We start from the raw sequence: 7,919 nt of genomic DNA, 5'->3' as shown, positions 1-7,919 counted from the left end.
GAGGAATGAAGCAAAAACAAAAGCGTGCCACACGGATGTCACAATACAAGATCGCCGAGACAAGCCATCCAGGCAGTTCAAAAATGAATTGGATTGATTTCTAGTTTTGGCTAGCTTGGGACACCTGGCGGGAAGGTTAAGAAACAAAAAGTGCATGAAGCATAAAACACGGGAAGTTAGGCGCTTGCTATGTTTAACTGTTATTACAAAACTATTTGTATGTTTTTGTTTGTTTCGAGCTATAATCACCATAAGCATGAAAACAAACCGGCACGACGTAAACATGTGCATAGCGGCTAGTTTGGTTCATAAGTCCGACTACAATCCAATCCGAAAGCTTGCGCGCTGGTCGCGGCGGTTGCGGCAGTTGCGGTACGCGTGCAGATTGTTTCTTTTATGTGTACTACGCTTACTGCACCCTTCTAGAGATGCCTCCACGTCGTAAGCGTCGACGCAAGCAGTACATGAAGCCCGGCTCTACGAGCTGTGTCCCGAGAGGGACTGCATCGTATTTGCGTGGTGAGGAAGATGCAACGTGTAGGCCCGGAGCAGAGCCTCTGCCAACTTCGCCGCCTGTGTCAACTTCGCCACCTGTGTCGGCTCTGGATAGAAACTCTGTTGAAGACGAGGAGGAAAACGCCACTGTGCACGAAGCCAGTGCAGTCTAACATGAGCTCGAGAACACGGCCGTACAAGACTCCTGCGAAATCGGGGCTTGCAATGAGCAGCAGCAACGTTGCGAAGAAGCCGACGCTGAAGATTTATTTTTCTCTCAGGCAGAATTTAGTACACCGTTTCTAGACTCTGGCACACTCAGCGTAGGTGATGCATACATAATGATACTTGATCATGTGCTTCGAACAGGCATGAACTGGTAAGAGGTCGTTGATTTGCAGCAGCTGATAAACAAGCTCGTACAACATAAGGTGCTTCCTGAAAGCAAGTATCTCTTCACAAAATTTTTCGGAGTGAGCTCGTCAGCAATGATCTTCCATTTCTACTGCCAGAGCTGCATGAATCACTTCGGACAAACGTCTGGTGGCATTGAAGAAAGAAGAAATGTGGATGCCCAGTGCTCACTCTGCTTGAAAAGATACAGTGGTCAAGAACTCATGCGAGAAGGTAGATTCTTTGTTTCCTTGCCATTAGAAGATCAATTGAAGTCTTTGCTTTCAAGTACTTCAATAAGTTTAGGACTCCAAAACAACTTGAGAACCATAGCTTCACAAAGGGATGGTGAGCACAGCACACTGACTGACATCACGGATGGTCAGCTATACCGAGAAAAACGACAGCAGCTCCAGATGTCGTCTATGGACCTCACTGTGAGTGTGAACTCGGACGGAAGTCCAACGTTTAAGTCTTCGAAATACTCCATCTGGCCAGTGCAACTAACTATCAACGAACTTCCACCCCTCTTGCGCTTGAGTAATGTGGTGATGCCTCTGTTATGGTATGGAAAATCCCGTCCTAGAATGACACTCTTGCTGAAGGCATTCTCGAACCAGCTGGACAATCTCAACAAGAATGGACTTGCCTGGAAAGCAGATGAAGAACGTATGCGCTCCAAGGTAAAGAATTATGATATATTCCAAAATAAAATATAACGATTTAAGTCATGATAAAGACAAGACATATATCTGAAAGGGCATTCCATGTTATATTTTAATAACTTGTCCTCCAGAGTTATAAAACTAGATTTCCTACCTCCTTTCAGCCATTATTCGGATTTTATATATAAAAATGCTTTATAAACTCGCTTTTAATATGCATATATACTTAAAAACCTGAATTCCTCATAAAGCTTCCAACTTTTATAATTATGGCATAGTACTGTCAAAGTTCTACCAAAAAAATCTATTTCATTGTTTCTTGCATTTGCTTAAAAAACTTAAAACAATTTTTCAATGACTGCCATTTGGCCATGATCAGTGTCAATTTAAAAAAAGACAAAAATTCAGATTTCAGCGCAATGTTTTTAATCTTGATGATGCTGGTATGTACACACAACCTGAGCACAGTGGAAGGCAATGAGTGCATGCTGGACTTAGCTTCTACTTCATTTTTTATGCTGCCACAGTTTTATATGTAACGGAGCTTTGAATGAATGAGGGAATTAAAGTTTGACATTTCTTCCCAAACAGGTTTTTTGTCTTTGTTGCTGCGCTGATGCACCAGCCAGGACTTCCATGCAGAATGTACGGCAGTACAATGGATATTTTGGTTGCAGCTGGTGCTACCACCCAGGAGAGTTGGTCGAAGGTGAGGAAATTACTTTATGACAGTGGGGCAATTGACTGCGATGTAAACTTGTGAAGTTCGCCACCTGCTAAAGTTTTACTACATTTCATACATACGCTATCAGATTCAATAGAAATTCTAAATTTCTATACACAAACTCAACTCTGTTACGACGTCACGGGGCGGTGGTGGCGCGTCGGGCGCACTTCTAGTCTGTGTTGTGAGTGGAAGTCCCCATGTGAATGTGTATTCCTGCACTGTTTTGAAAGTAACTAGACAAAAGCCTGTCTTTTCGTTAAAACGCCGCAACTGGGTGTACCAAAAGTCGAGAAAGGTTTGAAGGTCAGTTTTCACGTGTTCGGTTCGTCCGAGAATCTGGATATGTGCCGTGAAAAGTGAAAAGCAGATGCCGTTGGAAAACGATTGCTTGGGCGGGGAGCACTTTGGGTTGAATTCACGGATACTTTTGGTCATCAGATTTATTTGTTTGTTCCAACATTAACGCCAGAAAACCGTCAAGTTGTGCGGACAACCTGCGGACTGCGTGCAGTGCGTCTTTAAGTTCAAACGGCCGCCTGATCGTTCGAACTGTCGTCTGCTTTTTCAAACGTTTCTGCTTGTCATCTGCTCTCTTAGACGACACAGGCCTGTAGACTAAATGTTGGCATGGTACTTGCGATAAGTAAGTGCAGGCCTCAAAAGACTTAAATTTGAAGGTTGGTAAGCAGGCTAGATATAATCAACAGATACAAGGAGATGTTGATCATTGTTACCAGTGGCCATCACCGACTTGTTATGCTCGATTCACTTGGTCAGAATCTGCTTGCGATTTTCACGTTGACCATCTTAGTTACGGTTCACGCTTTGGCAGCCCGAGTGACGTCGCGACTGAAAATTGCGAGCGAAATATCAAGCGAATCAGGCTTTAGCGTGCATTCTGCGGCGTCCACGCTGAATGAATCGCCGCATGTCACATTATTCACGGTAAGTTTTGCGGTGTAACGAGCGCCGGTAATTTCGCTGAGGCCACTCAAGTAGTCAAACATTGCCAGAAAGACGTTGAATGAACAATTTGAAGGTGAAAAAGGGCAAAGGGACTCACATTGACACCATCCCATTTCAATGGTTTGTTTATGGGCGACAGCAAGCTTCTTGCTCACACTCCATCGCGCATGCGAGGCGCCGGTGGCATCCGCTAGGGGCGCTGCAATTTGTTTGTAAACATGAGTTGGTGTATAGGGTCATTTCACAAAACACCATTTTGCTTTCGGAACATACTTTCCAAATGTACTGGCCAATTTCTTTTGCCATATTTCTTATTCATTTGCATGTAAGCGATTCTTTGCCAGCATTGTTTTCAGTGTTCATAAATCTTAGAAGCATACAGTGCCATATTTGCATGACTGGAGCCCATGCTTGCATGGTTCTGTCTCTCATTGAAGATGACTCGGTTGTATCTGCTGGGGCCATTTTGCCACAATCGAGATGTTTATTCAAGCACCGTTTCATCTTATATTTAAATAACAACTGGCCCGTATAAAACTCAAATATCAGCCAGTGCTCCTTAGTGTACCTGACCGCACCGGCTGACGTGGTCCATCACAGTGTAAAAGAACTCATGCGATCCTAACAAACTGAATCCACCGATTGAAATGTATAGGGTGAGGGTACGTCAGCATGGAGTCCGGGGAGATTTTGAGAGGCATATGTGTCAGGAGAAACCTCTCAATTTGGTTTAATCTGATTGCAACATTTAGTTTTATTACATTGCAGGGACTGTGAAGTACCCCGTGGATGCTGGGCCATCTCCAGACAGGACAGAAGAAGAGATGCTTGATGACATGCGGAAAGCAGCACAAAACGATGCCATTGCTCGTGGTGTGAAGGGCCCGTCTCCACTGATTAATTTGCATGGTTTTGACATTGTTTGGTCGTTCTCTCCAGATTACATGCATTGCATACTCCTGGGTGTCTCGAGGCAGCTCACAGAGTTATGGCTTTCCTGCCCTGGCGAACCATACTACATTGGAGATCCAAAGGAGCTTGCTCTTATTGACAGCAAACTTTGTAGTATTCGGCCTCCACAATGTTTTAACCGCCTTCCAAGGTCCCTGATGTTTAGGAAGTTGTGGAAGGCGGCAGAATGGCAGAACTGGCTGCTTTATTACAGCCTCCCTTGTCTGCGGGATGTACTTCCTGCTACATTTCTAGAACATTGGACACTGCTTGTGACAGGCATATTTCATCTCCTGAAAGACGAGGTAACGCCAGAAGACATTGCTATAGAGACTCAAACTCTCGTTCAGTTTGTTGTTCAAATGCAGTTCCTATACATAAAGGTTGCGATAACATACAACATACATCTGCTCCTTCACCTTCCAAAATGCGTTGTGCAGTTTGGCCCCTCTGGGCACACTCGTGTTTCAGTTTTCAAAGTAACATAGGAAAGCTGTTGAAGCTTGTAACTTCGTCGAATGGAGTGCCCATTCAGATTGCATCGCGAGTTTTGCTGAAGAGTAAACTGAATATGTGCAAAACAAATGGTAACATCAACGATCTTCTTTCTACAAAGAAACAGCCCTATTGAAGATTCCATCAAGGTACGTAATTTTGGACACTGACTGCCAGTCAGCAGCCTTGGTGGAACGTGATGGACCATCAGACGTCATCTGATGGTCCATCAGATGACGTCTAACTGCCACTGCCAAGGAAATTTCATCAACAAGGGCAGCATTTATATAAAAGTAAAGCTATACGCACTCATAAATATCGCCAAATGCCTCGATAAAACAAAATGTTCGAGAAAAAAAAAGAAAAAAAAAGCAGGACTACCGCGGATCGAACCCGCGACCACTTGCGTACTAATCGGACACCGCAATCGCTATGCTACGCCGTTTCTTAGAGAAGTCGATTTCACCATCCCTTTTATACGAGATGCTTCGGTTGCAAATGCAGTTAAGACTTCAGCATGTTATGCAAAGCACTCGTACATCACTCGCCGTACTTCAGTTCTACTCACCTGCCATGTAGAGTACTTTCGCGCCGTAGAACGATCCTTTTGTTCGCGCGTCTCCGGCCCAGTAGACCTGGTACACCCTGTCGTCTTCAACTACACCGCTAAAGTCCCTTACATCGTCGGAACTCACAACAGGCTGGGTCTTGTCGAGTAGAAATTCTACTAAAACATAAAACACTGTAGAGCCCGGGCAGGATCGACAGGTTGGAGCAAGCGGGCAAACAAAACGAGTCGAGAGCGATCGTTCATGAAAGCTCGGCGAAGCCTCTATTGGCGAACCGAAGTCAGCGAAGTGGCGTTTTCGGCGTTTCGGCGGGCTTCTGATCAAGGTTGTCGGTCGGCTGCGTGTCATATCTCTAACATCAGCGGTTTTATGGGCTCACGTGGCCCACGTCCCGAAATCGTTTTCTTGTGCATAGACTATTTTTCGTATTCATAGATTTGACGAAATAGTGGTATCCGAACGAACTTTACGTCCTTTGACCGTATGTCTGTCGTCACGTCAAAGCTTTTTGACGTACAGCCAGAGCCAATCGATGTACAATCAGAATCGCCACCAAGCAATCTTGATGGCATTTTGCGGCGGCCGACTGCCACCAGGAAACCATCAGAAAGCCGACAAGTGGAGTCTGACTGGAGTTTGACTGTCGGTCAGAGTAACTTGTTGGCCAATCAGAAATGTTTGACGTACAGTTAGGCACAGTCAGCGGTCCACTAGAAAACATTGACTGCCAAGCAGGGTTACATTGATGGATTTTTCCTTCGGGAGCCGCGGCAAGTCGGCACCAGGCCTTTGGGCAAACCAAAAAAAGTGGAAGTTTCATTCAGATTATTCTTTGAGAACAGCAGTGGCTGTGAAGGCAGTCAGATTTGCGAGAATGAGAGGATGGTTGTGAACAATGAAGTGTTTCACAGCAAGAAATACAAGAGGCCAACAAAAACAAGCTGTGCAGCAGTGCGTCTAGGGGATGGAACGTATAGCGTGATAGAAAGAATTATCTCTTCTCGTAGCCACTGCGGTGAGGTGCAGCTCTTCATATGCTCGAATGAGTATAAGGTGTTGTCTTCACTGACACCTGCTCACTTGAAAGAAGTAGTGCAACGTCCACAGAAAATAATTCAGAGAGTTGATGAACACATGCGTCCATGCATATTCATAGGCTTTCAACAAAAGTACTTCTGTGATCTCGTGAATCAATATGAATGGTCAAAATTTTCCTGTCATGCTGTTCCTAGCTACTGGTACAACTTCCATAAACAAATGCATGTAATGACTTACTCTTAGTGAAGACCTAAGTTTTTGTAAACTTGGCGATTTCGAAAAATGTGCAGTTGATTAACCATGCAAATAAATAGCCCCACGGTAAAGAACACATAGCATACAATACTTTATAGAAAAATCTTTCTGAAACTTAGGGTTCTCAAAATATGTGAAATATCCATTATAAAAAAATGAGGTCGTTCACAATATCTTAAAGACAATTTAGAAATAATACAAGTCAAAGATTACAATGCACTTTATTTTATGTTTATAAATTGTCAATAATTAGAATGGGCTTCATTTATGCTCATTAAAATTCCAGCAAAGTTGAAATCAATGAAATTTTAAAATTTCCACAGCTAGCTCTGCAATAATATCAAATTTATTTTCCCCATGTTCTTTTATTTTCTAAACATTTTTTGCGTTCATGCGTTATCACCGGCATAGGCATTTTCTTAAACGCAAGATATGTAGCCTGTCAAAATAAGTGTCTAGTGCCCTAGAAAAATAGCAAATGTAAACTCCAGGCAAGATGTGTAGAGCTGCCAGTACTACTGTTCTGTAGTGGAGGTCACGTGCTACACATTTTGGTGCCAACGCCAGATTTGGAGAGCCATAGCTTAGTGGGAACATGTGATTTTTCGCCTGTGTTTTCAAGCTCGCATGATTTGGTTTGTTCACCAGCAACAAACCTGCACCCACGGAATTATGCTTTACTAGCCTTCGGTATGTTATCCTGAAGTTAAATTTTCATGAGCTTTTTGAGTAACCACGTGTATGCTCTGCTCGAGATGCGTATATTTGTATTTTTATCCATTATATTTTATCATTTATACTTGTAGTTGTGAAAAAGAATTGGGGCCCCTCGGCACAAGTTCATTTTTTGCCATATTGTCTAAAATATGACTATAATATACTATATACTTAGATCTATCCTAGTAGACTGCTGATAGATGAACTGGGACGAAAGTTTTATTTGAAAGAATAAATCGTTGAACACTGCCATCCTTAGTCTTCCCATCTGTATAAAAATTTTATTTATTTGTGACCTATTTGATGAACAAATAAATTGTTTAATGAAAGATACCTTTTATTTTTGTTTGGATTACTACTTCAGGAATGAAACCTATTATGAAAACTCTCCCATTTGTCCTTAGCCTCTCTACGTACCATAACGACTTAATTTTCACGGGCTCAATATTTAGCGATTTAGATCAAAGCTGAAATTTTGGAATAATTCGCGGGTTCTCAACTTTGCGATCCGGTAGTATCTCAATATAGATTCCAATGTGCTTACATTTTACCGGAATTGCTTGCGGGACCTATTTTTCGTGAAATGTAGGCAATCTGCAAAAGTGAAGTCGTTTACAGTAAACATTTTTGACTGATATAGTAAATCAT

General features: G+C 42.9%; 1 pseudogene; it reads left to right on the top strand.

Annotated features, from left to right (window-relative positions):
• Positions 1-1,475: 1,475 nt before the first annotated feature.
• Positions 1,476-4,828, top strand: LOC121046856 (annotated as a pseudogene).
• Positions 4,829-7,919: the final 3,091 nt, after the last annotated feature.

Source organism: Ixodes scapularis, unplaced genomic scaffold (genome assembly GCF_016920785.2).
Source record: "Ixodes scapularis isolate PalLabHiFi unplaced genomic scaffold, ASM1692078v2 PGA_scaffold1__304_contigs__length_218370807, whole genome shotgun sequence".
NCBI classification, from domain to species: domain Eukaryota; kingdom Metazoa; phylum Arthropoda; class Arachnida; order Ixodida; family Ixodidae; genus Ixodes; species Ixodes scapularis.
Note: the sequence above shows the minus strand (reverse complement) of the source record. Positions and strands in the feature narration are given on the sequence as shown.